This window comes from Peromyscus eremicus, chromosome 10 (genome assembly GCF_949786415.1).
Source record: "Peromyscus eremicus chromosome 10, PerEre_H2_v1, whole genome shotgun sequence".
In the NCBI taxonomy this organism is placed as follows: domain Eukaryota; kingdom Metazoa; phylum Chordata; class Mammalia; order Rodentia; family Cricetidae; genus Peromyscus; species Peromyscus eremicus.
This window is the reverse complement of record NC_081426.1, coordinates 89,607,426-89,621,342: the sequence shown is the minus strand read 5'-3', so window position 1 is coordinate 89,621,342 and position 13,917 is coordinate 89,607,426. Positions and strand designations below refer to the sequence as shown.

The window sequence follows — 13,917 nt, the reverse complement described above, 5'->3', positions numbered from 1 at the left end:
CAACTGTATTTTATCTTAATATCAATCTGTTTTGCTGTTGTTTTGTGATTGCACTTGGTTATATACTTAAAAAAATTCTTATTACTGCCAAACTACAAGCAGTTTTGAAGTTACTTTAAGGAAAAGACGTTTCTTTTCCTTCTGTATTAGGCTGGTTTACAAAATTGCATCCCTGTGCCCCAGAGCTGAAGACACAGTGGGTGCTGCATACTTTTGTTTACATTCAGTTTGGGCTGAAGGCCAGGAATACGTACACATGAAGCTACTAATACACCACCACCAGGAGGTGAGTGTGAGAGTCTTGTGAGGGGGCCAGTGGTGCCTGTGTCAAGTGCTGGAGAATGTTATGCAATCCTGCAGGCCAGTCACTCCTGCCACCACTCAGAGGATGCATTTGTACTGCACAGAAGCTGCTTGTGAGCAACAACAGAGAAAGAGTGGGAAACCGAGGACGGACCTTGGCAGGGCGGGGAGCAGCGGGGAGAGTAAGCGTCCCACGTTATGGAGTAGAGGGAGGGGGGAACCTATAGTACCTTTTAAATTTCAGTGACCTTAGAAAGACCATCCCGAACATGTGCCCTCCCTGGTTATCTGGCTTGTGAGAGACTGTCATTCTGTTTGAATACGACCCCATCATAAATTTATCATCAATAAATTTAAATCTTCTATTTAATTATCAAAACATCCCTGGGTGAATACATCTTGTCACGATGGCTGTGTAAGGCCTGTTTTCCCCAGGACCCAGAGTCCTGCACCCAAACTGCAGAACCCTCATCAAGCCACAGTGCAACCCATCCTGAGGACAGCACAGTGAGAGCCCCAGACACTCACAGTCTTCTGGTGAACCAGACTCCAGTACGTGAGTCTGTGGCTCCTTATCTCGAGTGGGATCTAGGATCAGGATGCCTGAGATACCTCTCTCATTCATTGTTCCTCATGCTGCATCCCAACCCAAGTCCTCCATGCTTTTAGCATTTAGATTGTAGGATCCCTCTAAGCCACAGGAAGAGAAAGCTAACTACAACAGTCACTTATCCACTTAATTGCTAATAGCTTAAGCACTGTATCTTTGATTCAATCTCCCAGGACACAGTGGTGGAAGGCTGGAAAGACAAGGGCCTAGGAGTTCCTCTAGAGACATTGGCTAACTCCACCATATTACCACAATAGTCAGCTTCTGAAATCCACCATAGTCAACAGAAGTGACATTATTCTAACAATAATTGACTTTCTCCTTTCTCTGGAACCCACTACCATAGTGCTGAGTTTGTGGAGAATGAGAATCTGTAACCAAGTTTTGAGTCAATTTCTATGAAGCTGAGCTGACCTCAGCATTGCTCAGCCTGGGTTCAATTCAGTCAATACAGTTGATCAAGCAGTTACTGCACTTGGGAAAACACCAGTTTTCCCGAGTAACTATTATGTACTTGCTGTACAAAGTTCTGGCTGTATGCCTGTGACTGGGCACCTGCTAATGCGCTGTGAAAGTCTCTCAGGAAATAAATAAGCTGTTAGGAATTGTGAATGAGTGTTAAGAACACAATGAAGAAGAGAGGAGACACAGCATAAGGGGGGCATGTTCTTTGTAAACAGGCTCATGGAGAAGACACTACAGCCAAGACCTAGACAATGGGACAACAGCATGCCGACAGCAGAGATGCTGCTGGCTTCAGTTGTCTTCCTAGACAAAGTATAGAAGCCGAGGAGCCAGGGGGAAGTGACAGGAGACCAGAGTGGCCAGATGGGCAGCAGTGAGGACACAGGGCCCCTGAGGTCATGGGAGGAGTGCCAAGCTGTGCAGGGGAGAGGCACAGGGCTGGAAGCAGGCTGTACCAGCTCACTTGCACCTCTCAGTCTATCTTGTATGAACCCATCATTCTGGGCTTTCAAAATCAATGTATTGAATTCTTGAGATGTCTCCTTTACTACACTTTCCCAGACCAAGGACTGTGTCACATCATGAGTGTGGTCTGAGGGATCCTAGAGGGGCCATTGTGATTAAAAGCGTGGCTCCAGGGTGACACTCTTGGGAAGCACAGTGCAACTCTCAGGAGGAACAGCCTGCTGGGAGGCCCTAGATGACTAGGGCGTGACTGAAGGGAACAGAGGGATCCCCGCATTTCCTCCTCATTCTGGGGTTGATATGTGATCCCTCACTCTTAAGTGTGCTACCTCATGATATGCCACCCTTGCCAGAGGTCACCCAATCCTGAATTTGAGCCTCCAATATCATAGACTAAGAACCTCTTTCTCTTTATAAATTGGTAGACTCAGAAACCTCACTCTAAGTAATACAAGGTTGACTAATACAGTACTTAGTATCTATTTCAAAATGCAACAGCTAAGTAACTATTTGTGCATGGTCTCGTCTTCCATGCACAATTATCTTGAGAACAATCCCTGTATCTCTCTAGCACCTGGGTTGGTCCTCCACAGGGAGGGGTGAACCTGGAGGATTGATTCAGGGACTTTGCAGAAGGACTACCCAGGAAAGAATATTATATCTGGTGTTTCTACTTATTTTACCATATGATCTTGCCTGAATAGAGTTAGAAACATTTTTCCATGAATTATTCATTCAGGTATACACCCTGTAAAACATGGGATGTCTCTAACCTTTTGGGATTGTGGGTCTTCTGTGGCCAGGACTGGGTACAGTCTTTGTGATGGCACTTGATCAGTCACCTGCTCAGCTCATTTTCAGCTCTTGGCTCATGTAGGTAAGGAGGCCAATATGCTCTTCTGGGAATTCATGGCATGGATATAATTTTTTTTACTATCACAGCAGAATTGTTTTGAATACAGTTCAGCCATGGGGTTAAAGCTCTCTGAGAGGAGTACTTCAGTGATAATTCTGCTGCCCTCCAGCTGAGCACTGCAGTCCCTCTGGAACACAGGCATTATCTTCCAAGAACGGCTCTGAAATGACCTTTCTCACCTGTCCTTTCTTTTCCCATTGAGCTTCTTTCAGGATGCTCACACGACCTGCAGCCTGATGCCAGGAGAACTTTTATGTTCTAGTACGGTTTCTGTATCAATTCCTTGCCTGGCATGACAGAGGCTCACCCCTCAGAGAAGCAGTCTGAGAGGCAGAGTGTTCAAAACCATCTACATGTGTGTCTGGTGGCAAAGTTACTTCAGCTTTGCCGACACAAATAATAATCTAGAAAGTTCTGGGAAGGAGCAGTGCCCCTGTGCAGGTGAAGGGCCTGGGGTCTGTCTTCAGGTCTCTGGCTCTGCTATCCTTCCTCTGCGGTCATTATTCTCAGAGACGAGACTTGAGATTTGGTCCCAACACTCATATTGAATAAGCTCCAGTGGAATTAGCCTTCAACAGAATGTATTCTTATAAGCTAGCCTCAAGGAATAGCTCATGGAAATAAAAATCTTTTTCAAAATTCAAAAGTATGGAGCTATGTCAAAGTTAAAACCTTCCTTTTTGATTAGACAGAAAAGGGGAAGAAATGCTGTGGGATGTCTTTATGCTGTGAATATGTATTGCTCTGATTGGTTAATAAATAAAACTGCATTGGCCTATAGCAAGGCAGCTTAGAGGCAGGTGGGAAATCCCAGGAGAGAGACAGGAAGAAGGGAGGCAGAGGCAAGAGACGCCAGCTGCCACCAAAGGAACAAGATGCCAGCAGACCAGTAAAGCCACCGAACATGCGACAAAACACAGATTAATAAAAATGGCTTAATTTAAGATATAAGAGCTAGCTAGCAAGAGGCCTGCCATAGACCATACAGTTTGTAAATAATATAAGCCTCTGAGTGATTATTTTATAAGCAGCTGTGGGACTGCGGGGCTGGGTGAGACTGGAAGAATTTGGGACCTGAGAAACTTTCTGACTACAGAGCTATATGTATTTTTATCCATATATATATATATATATATATCCCACAAATATTTATTAAGGGCCAACTGTGCTCCAAGGCAGTGCTAGACACCAGAGGTACATGGATGGATGGATGAAAGAGATTTGAAGTTTACGTTGTTCTAGGGATCCCACTGTTGTTTGTCATTTCACTTGGAGTCAGAATCCAAATGATTCTATTTGATCCAATGTAACATCTTTTCTGATGGCTTCTTAGGTCTGTCTTAACAAAGGATCAAATGCTGATGGCCTAAAAATAGCAAGAATTTGTTTCCTCCGAGTTCTGGAGGCTAGAATGCCCCAAATAAAAGTGTCCGTTTCCTTGGAAGGCTGTGGGGTTCCTTGCCTCTTACAACTTTAGGTAGCCTTTGGCTTACCAGTGTCTCCCATATCATCACATGGTCCCCTTCCCTGTTCATCTCCACAGAGCTAGTCATTGCAGTGAAGACATTCTATTCCAGCGTGATCCTTTCTTAATTAAGCAACATTCAAAGACCTTCTTTCTCAATAATGTGACAGTCTGAGGTTCTGAGGAACATGAGAATATATTAGCAGATATCACTTGTACAAAATATTAGTTTTCTTATGATATTTTATACACATATCCAGTGCACTTCAGTCATGGTCATCTCCCATTATTCTCTCTTGGCCTCCTGCCACTGATTCTGCTGCCCCAGAGTAGAACCCTCTGCCTTCCTGCCATCTCTGTCTTCCTGAGAATGTCTTGTTTCATTCAGTTTTATGATCTCAAGTCCCAGTCATTCTGGCAAACAACATAATTTAATTTTCCTTTATGGCTAATAATACTCCATATACCCCAATTTCCTTTTCCATGCATCAGGTGATAGGTGTAGCCGGAAGTTTTCCTGTGTCCCACAGCTGCTCTGTCCCAAGTAAACACACAGAGGTTTATAATAACTACAAACTGTTTGGTCTATGGTTCAGGCTTACTGCTAGCAAGCTATTACATCTTAAATTAACTCATTTCTATTAATCTATGTAATGACACATGTATCATGGCTTTATCTGTCTTCTATTACATCCTGCTCCCCCGGCAGCCCACAGCTTCTCTCCCAACTCTACCTTTCTTCTCCCTGTGTCTTTGCTTGAATTTCCTGCCTGGCTATATCCTCTTGCCATAGGCCAAGGCAGCTTCTTTATTAACCAATGCTATTAGCACATATTCACAGCATACAGAAAGACCATCCTGTAGCACTTCTCCTTTTCTGTCTAATCAAAAAAGGAAGGTTTTTATTTTAACATAGTAAAATTACATAGAACAAAACAGTTATCAAGCAAGAATTACAGTCACAATGTGATACAGAAATATAAGATATAGACATGATGGGATAAAAGGGTAGATTGTCAAATCTACTTTAAAGAGCAACAACTTGCTTAAAATATTTTACATTGCTATGGATTTTAGTTTATTGATATAAATTTAAAGTTAATTTTGTTATACTATATATATATTTCTACTCTCATTTAAGGTATTATGTTTATGTAACTAATTTAAATTGTAATGGATAATTAAGAAATACAGATTAATAATTATTATTAATAATAACTAATTAATAAATTAGTCTTCTATGATAATCAAACTTATAGTCATGTTAAGTTTTTTAGGTATACATAGAAATATGTATACATATTTCAACTAGGTAGGTAATCTTCAAACACTTCAAAGGCCTACAGAATATGGCATTTAAAATGTTTTAAGAACTTTGACTTTCTGGACATTGAGACATGTCTGCTCCTGACAACACCAATCTGCTTCAGAGAAGATAATGGGCATTGAAGAAACTCATTATGGACTTTGCTTTCTTTGTGGCAAAAGTTAGCCACTGGGCAAAAAAGTGCCCTTGCGTCAACTGTTTGATGATATGTTGTATAAACTAGACATGCAGGACCCATAGGAAGGTGACCACTGAACTTTGCAAGATGAGATGGCCCTTCAGGTTCCTGCTTTGCAGAAGAAACTGCCAGACATTCTATAGGACACAGGAAAAAGCAGCTGAGAGACTCTAGGCCTGTGGACTGAAGATGGATTCCCCAACATTGCAGAGGAACTTTGGATGACTGTCCAGGCAGACAGCTGTCTCTGTCATTCTAGATTTTTGGAAGTTGCTTACAATGCACTTCCTGTTTACTTAGGTAATATTGTATCCTTCTGAGTTCTTTGATGTAGTTGAAGACTAGATAATTATAATTATGGTTTTCCTTGGTTATCATAAGAGAAAATGTAGATATAAAACTCTAGACTCACAAATATAGGATAGATGATAAAATATTTTCTTTAATTTTTCCAAGTACAAATAGACTAGATATTATAACTGTAACTCTTGCTTGATAACTGTTTTGTTATATGTAATTTTACTATGTTAAAGTTAAAACCTTCCTTCTTGATTAGACAAAAAAGGGGAGGTGCTGTGGCATGTTCTGTATGCTGTGAATAGGTATTGCTCTGATCGGTTGATAAATAAAATGCTGTTTGGCCAGTAGCCAGGCAGGAAGTATAGGCAGGGGAAGCAGACAAGAAGGATTCTGGGAAAAGGAAGGCTGAGTCAGGAGTTGCCAGCCAGAAACAGAGGAAGCAAGATGTAAAGGCAGAACTGAGAAAAGGTACCAAGCCACGTGGCTAAACATAAATAAGAATTATGGGTTAATTTAAGTGTAAGAGCTAGTCGGTAATAAGCCTAAGTTAATGGCTAAGCAGTTATAATTAATATAAGCCTCTGTATGTTTACTTGGGTCCAAGCCACGTGGCTAAACATAAATAAGAATTATGGGTTAATTTAAGTGTAAGAGCTAGTCGGTAATAAGCCTAAGTTAATGGCTAAGCAGTTATAATTAATATAAGCCTCTGTATGTTTACTTGGGTCCAAGTGGTTGCAGGACTGGTGGGTCAGAGAGATTTGTCCTGACCACTGGCCAGACGGGACATAGAAAAACTTTCAGCTACAACAATGTCTGTTTATATGTGGAAAACTTAAAGAAAATACTCTATCATCTATGCTATATTTGTGAGTCTAAAATTTCATATCTAATTTACCTTTTATCATAACCAAGGAAAACTATAATTATAACTATCTAGTCTTCAACTCCAAAGACCCTAGAAGGATATAATATTACCTAAGTAAACAGGAAGTACATTGTAAGTAACTTCCAAAATTATAGAAATGACAGAGACATCTGGCTGCCTAGATAGTCACTTGAAGTTCCTCTGTAACATTGGGGCATTCATCTCCAGCATATAAGCCTAGAGTATCTGGCAGACTTTTTAGTAAAGCAGGAAATTTCAAAGACTGTCCTATCTATTTTGGAAAGAATGTCAGTCGCATTCCTCTGTGTCCTGCAGAATGTCTGGCAATTTCTTCTGTGCAGCGGGAACCCTGAAGGACTATCCCACCTTGTTTTAGCAAAGTTTAGCAGTCATTTTCCTTTGGGTCTTGCCTGTCCAGTTTCTATAGCTTACAGTCAAGCAGTCAAAGCAAAAAAAGTTTCTTGCCCAAATGGCTAATCTTTCCATAATGAAAGTAATCTCCTATGGAGTTTCTTCAATGCCTATCATCCTCTTTGAAGTAATTGGTGCTGTCAGGAACAGACATGTCTCACTGTCAAGAAAAGTCTAAATTCTTAAAACATTTTAAATGTCATATTCTATAGGTCTTTGAAGTATTTGAAGATTGCCTATATATCTAAAATATATCTTTGTATACCTAGAAAAATCTAACTAATATGACTATAAGTTTGACTATTATAGATGACTATTAATCTGTTTTTCTTTTTTTTTTTTTTTGGTTTTTCGAGACAGGGTTTCTCTGTATAGCTTTGCGCCTTTCCTGGAACTCACTTGGTAGCCCAGGCTGGCCTCGAACTCACAGAGATCCACCTGGCTCTGCCTCCCGAGTGCTGGGATTAAAGGCGTGCGCCACCACCGCCCGGCAGCTGTTTTTCTTAATTATACATTATAATTTCAAATGAGCTGCATAAACATAGTATCTTAAACAAGAGCAGAAATATACATATAGTATAACAAAATTGACCCTAAACCTGTGTTAATAAACCAAAATCCATGCCAATGTAAAGTATTTTGAGACCAAAAGTGGTTTTTTGAATTAAAGTAGACCCAATAATCTACCTTTCAAAAAAATAATTTTTATATCACATTCCCTTTTTTTCTTTAGAAAGAGATTGATTATGACCATTAACCATTTCTAACCAACCCCCTTTAAATAAAAACAAATATTCATGAACAATATTTTGGAAATTTGGGCATAGTTTTTTATATTATCTCCTGCTGATTGCTGCACTGGTAATCTTATGGGGATCCTAAGAAAATTCAGAATTATGGTCAAGTTCTGATTGAGGTATTTTGTGTGGTTGGTCCATCTCAGCCAATAGTTTTGAAGCTGTTGTGGATATTGGATCATCTGGGCCATCACTGTCATTGGAGACTTTTCAGAGGGTCTTGTTCCATCAATCATGATCATCTTTAACTTTGAATGAATCCAAATATATGGAATGCTTCATGAATTTGCATGTCATCCTTGTACAGGGGCCATGCTAGTCTTCTCTGTATCGTTCCAAGTTTATGTGTGCTGCTGAAGCATGCACTTGGGTTGTTGTGAAGGACAGAGCAAGGAACACAGGTCTGTAACTATATTGTGTGTAGACTTTGATTCCTTCTAATATATACCAGGAGGGGCTGAATCACATGTTTTTTTGTTTTGTTTTGTTTTGTTTTGTTTTTTACCTATGCCGTTTTCCAGAAACTTCCATAATCATTTCCATATTGGCAACACCTATTTACATTGTCTAGCAAGGTATAAAGGTTCCCCCTTTGTCACATCCTCAGGGTTTATTGTTCTCTCAGTGACGGCCATTCTGAATGGGGTGAGATGGAACAGCATATAGTTTTAACAGGTATTTCCCTGATGGCAAAGGATGCTGGACTCTTTTCATTTGTATTTTAAATGACTGCCTTGTTGATTCATTTGCCCAGTTATGGACTGGATGGCTTGTTGCTTTGGTGTTTAATTTTTTTTGAGTTCTTTGTATGTTCCTGATAGTAATCCCTTGTCACATGAATAGTTGGCAGATACTCTCCAATGCTGTAGGCTGTTCCTTCACTCCGCTAGTTGCTTCCCTTGCTGAGCAGAATTGCTTCAATTTGAGGCAACCCTATGGAGCAATCTTGCTATAATGTTCTGAGCTCTTGGACTCCCATTCAGAATGTCATTGCCTTTGCCTGTATCTCAGAGTGTTTCTTTCTGTTATTTTGGCTTCAGGCTTACATGAAGGTCTTTGATCCAGTTCAAAGAAATTTTTGAACAGGGTCAGAAATAGGGACCTAGATTCCTTCTTCTACATGCTTTCTCAGTTTTCCCACATCGATTTGTTGAAGAGCCTGTCTTTCCTCCAGCGTATGTTTTTGGCACCTTTCTCCCAAATTAAATGGCCGTAGCTGTGTAGTCCGTGTTCTCTGTTCCATCCCCTCAGTGACAATATCAGCATGTTTTGTTGGTTGCTTCTGCATGCCATTGGAAGCCACGTGTTGCAGTACCTCCAGCTGTTGCTTGTCTTGCCCAGGATTGCTTTGACTACCCAGGTATTTATCTATCTATCTATCTATCTATCTATCTATCTATCTATCTATCTATCTATTATTTCTACCTGATGTGTGTGTGTGTGTGTTTTCCTACTAGTGTTTCAGAGTAGCATTCGAATTCTGATTGGGATTTCATTGAAGCTATAGGTTGTTTTGAGTAAAATAGTCATTTTCTCATTATTAACTCTGACACCCATGACCACGAGTCTTCTTTTTAATCTCCTAGTGCTTTCTCCAATTTCTTCATTGTTTTAACGTTTTCATCATGCAGGACTTTTACCTCATTAGTTAAGCTCATTTGTGCAGATTTTATTTTACTTTTTAAAGTTATCATGTCTGGGGTTCTTTTCCTTCTTTCTCTCTTACCATGTTAGCATGTAAGAAGTTCCTGGGTATTTTTTAGTGCTGATTGCATCAAAGGGCTTCTGGCGAACTCTTTAGGGTGTAGGATCAAATAGACTGAAAACAGAAATAACTTGGTCTCTTCCCTTCTTACTTGTGTCTGTGTCATTTATAGTTATTGCTTTGCTGCACTTTCCTGACCTGGCCATGAGTGCAAACACTATTTCCAGCCAGAGTGGAGAGTGGAGCAGACACCTTGTGGCATTCCTGATGTTAGAGGAAATGCTTTCAGTTGGTCCTTGTTTAATGCAGTGTTGATCACTGGTTTTTGTGGACAGCCTTTGTTGTGTGGAGGTGTGTCCTTTCTGTTCCTACTTTTTTCAGAGTGCCCATCATCAAGGGATGCTGAACTCTGATACAAGACTTTTCTGCATTTATTTAAGAGCTCAAGGACATGGAGGTTTTAATACTTCTAGTTAGACCACTCTAATAAGGAGGTTCATTTTTACTAAAGTTATTAATTTTAAAACTTTTCTTACACATCTCATGCCTACACTTAAGTGAAAAAAATTACAAAGTGTGTGAAAAATGAATATGATCTTGTTATTAATTTTTAGTATATTTCTCCCTTTTTTTGGTTCTTGTTTCTTCCTTACCCCTTAAATTAGCTAATTCTCTCTTGTCATGAAGTAACTATTTTAACAACCCAGCATATCTCCTTCTGTGTTGTTCTTTATTGTTGGCCTCTTCAAATAACATGCTTACATACTACACACACACACACACACACACACACACACACACACACACTATGTTTTGGGGACATTTTGTCCTTTATTCATTTAATTAGAAAAAGTGCAATTATATTATTCACACATTTCTATACTTTTGTACCAATAAAAATTATGTTCAAGTGTATTTTAGATAATTTTCTTTCTTTCTTTCTCTTTCTTTCTTTCTTTCTTTCTTTCTTTCTTTCTTTCTTTCTTTCTTTCTTTTTTCTTGAGACAGGGTTTCTCTGTGTAGTTTTGGTGCCTGTCCTGGAGCTCACTCTGTAGACCAGGCTGACTTTGAACTCACAGAAATCCGCCTGGCTCTGCCTCCTAAGTACTGGGATTAAATATGTGCTGCACAGCTTTAGATCATTTTCTTAAAAAAAAAGTCTGATATTACTCTACAGAAAATATATGCCCCTCTGTTGAAGGATTGTTTGCCCCAGAGTCATAGTAACTGCAAGTTCCTAGCCATCTGCTTACGTTTGTGTTCTCCTGTGCCTTGGTGGTGAGTCTAACCCACTGTCCCACTCTCACGTGGCCTGCCTTTCTGTCTGGTTTTTGGTTAGCTGGCCATCTGAACGAACTCATCCATAAACTGCTTTTCTGCCTTTGCTTATTTTCTTCTTATTGACTTGCAAGAGCCCTTTATTTATTAAGGACATTACACCCCTGTTTGTTCTCTGTTTAGAAATCTGCCTCCAGTCTCCCCCTGACCCCCATCATTTGGTGCTGGATTTTATTCACAGAATTAAAAATTTTTTTTTTGTCATACAACATGTTCACTTTTTATGTAACCATATACGTAGTCATATGAGTATGTTCTCACTTAAAGCTTTGAGAGTTCACCTTTAAAGTCTTTCCTGCCTTTATGTTGTCCATGTGATCTCTTAGATTTCTTTGTAAGAATCCTTTTTCTCACAGTGGATGAATTTCCTATTAAATCACCTTAAGTTAGAACAGAAAATGATTTTTTTAGTCTTATTTTGCTGCAATCATTCCATTTTCAATTAATCATCATGTAGTAAAATTAAAATTCCATCATAATATAAAGGGTTGTCAGCCATGGCCAAGATTCTTTGTACAGTAAAATCAGTATAGACTATTGTAAGGGAATTAGCTATATATTTTGAAATATATTCATAATAGTGGTCCTGCTAAAAGCTTGCCAAAAGTAGTTTTCCTCTGAAGAGCACATCACAAAGTCTATAAAAAAATAATAATATAAAAAAAAATCACTAATGTGAGGCTACAGACAAGGCTTAGCAACAGAGTACTTGCCCAGCATGCTTGAGGTCCTGAGTTAGATTCTAAATGTTGTAAAATTAAAGAATCATTAATATGTTAATTCAAAGAGTCCTAATTACATTCTATGGAGGGTGTCTAAGCACAAATTCTATGTTTTTAACTGCTGTTATTGCATCAGCGGCAAGAAGCAACTTTACCCTACACATAGGGCAATGGGATACGTAAATGAAGTACTGGGTAGATGTTTACACTACTTTAACCTTGGTAACACACTTCTTTTCCTAGTGACAGGAAACATGTTTCACACACCTCATGTGGCTTATCCTTTCTCCTTAATAAAGAGGTCGAGATGGTGGCTGAATGAATAATAAGGGACTCTATCATATATCAATGTTACCTAGGAAGTACTGGAAAATCTTAAATATAAATATTTTGAACAATTGTTAAATTGTCTACTAAAATAAAATATAGTGCCTTAGCTGGGTGGTGGTGGTGCACGCCTTTAATTCCAGCACCCAGGAGGCAGAGCCAGGTGGATCTCTGTGAGCTTGAGGCCAGCCTGGTCTACAGAGTGAGATCCAGGATAGGCACCAAAACTACACAGAGAAACCCTGTTTTGAAAAGAAAAGAAAAAAAAAGAAGAAGAAAAATATAGTGCCTTAAAAATATGGTTGCTTGTGCAATAAGCTACCTGGGTGGGAAAGTGTGGGTCTGTTTGGGATGGTTGTGTAGGTTGACAGGAAAGCATGTATTGTGTGGTCATACAGGGCTGGCCTCAAATTTTAAGTTTTCTGCCTACCTGTCTTTAGGTACTTTAAAGAACATTTTTATGAATTCCTGAACAGTTTTTCCCTCATCTGCAAGTTCTTGATGACTACTCTGAAATCTCTGATGAGATTTAAGAATGAAACATATAAATGCTGTGTCTCAAAGCCTGGGGCAGAGGAAATGCTGAATGCTACAGCGCTCTACGCTTCAATTCTTCTTTTCCAAAACGAAGACAGGATATATACCATGCAGCACAGAGCATGCTGCCTAAAAGCATGGGATACGGGTTGGCTGGATAAAGGGTCAGAGCCCAGCTGTGTACGTTCTTGCCAGGACTGAAGGACACGCCAGCTGGCTTAGACCTCATCTCTAGTCTCCAATCTGGCTTCAGCTGTGGCCTTAGATTTTTGGATGGTTTATTAGCTTTATTAGCTATTTGCCAGTTTCAAAGTCACTTCTGATATCCTTATATTTGTGCATGATCAAATAAGCCATCACGGATGTTACCTAGTCAACATAACAATTGTGCATACATAAGCAAGATGTGTCTTTCAGATGCTTTGCCAGTTAATGTGATAGTTTGGATTACTCTTCAGGAAAATTTAAAATATTCACTTCTCAGTGTATATAAAATATCCTTTGCCTCCGTTCCTACTGATGCTGGGCTCAGGTCTATAATAAGCTTTGGACAACAGAAGGTAAATATTTGTGCCAGACAGAAATAGTTAGACATTTTGAAGTGCATTTGAATGACTTCCTGAATAATTCCTTCCTTACTTGTAAATTCTTGAGAATTACCCTGATCTCATGAGATTTCAGAATAAAATTAAGCATCATGGCTCCAAATCCGACCATCTTGGACACTGGCTGGCTATCTTCCACCCTTGCCATCACACTGAGAGGAATTCCCTGTGAGCAGTTGCCAGCTGATGGGCTCAGGAGGCCCTGGTGTGGCTGAAGGTCATTCAGTTCAAGGTGTGGGGAGAGATGTAAGATCTCTTCCCAGTTTCTCTATGAATGAATAAATTCAGTCTTTCATCTTACTGTTACTTTCTTTGGAGCTTAAATTCCAGGGAGTGGGAGTTTGAATAATCTATACAAGAGAGAACCACAGGGGAACTGCTATGTCCACCAAAGATATCAGAGGGTTACATATGAGAAAGTATGATGGATACTGGCCAGCCAAAGGAAAATGCCCGCCAACATACTCAGCTTTATTGTGAGTATCACTTACTATCCCTATTGTTGCTTGAAGGTTGGAGACATATGCCAGGAATTTTAATACAGTATGATATTCCTA

At 39.7% G+C, this 13,917-nt stretch overlaps 1 pseudogene; it reads right to left on the bottom strand.

Moving 5' to 3' along the window:
• Positions 1-8,388: 8,388 nt before the first annotated feature.
• LOC131921356 (U6 spliceosomal RNA) lies at positions 8,389-8,488 on the bottom strand (annotated as a pseudogene).
• Between the last annotated feature and the right edge of the window lie 5,429 nt (positions 8,489-13,917).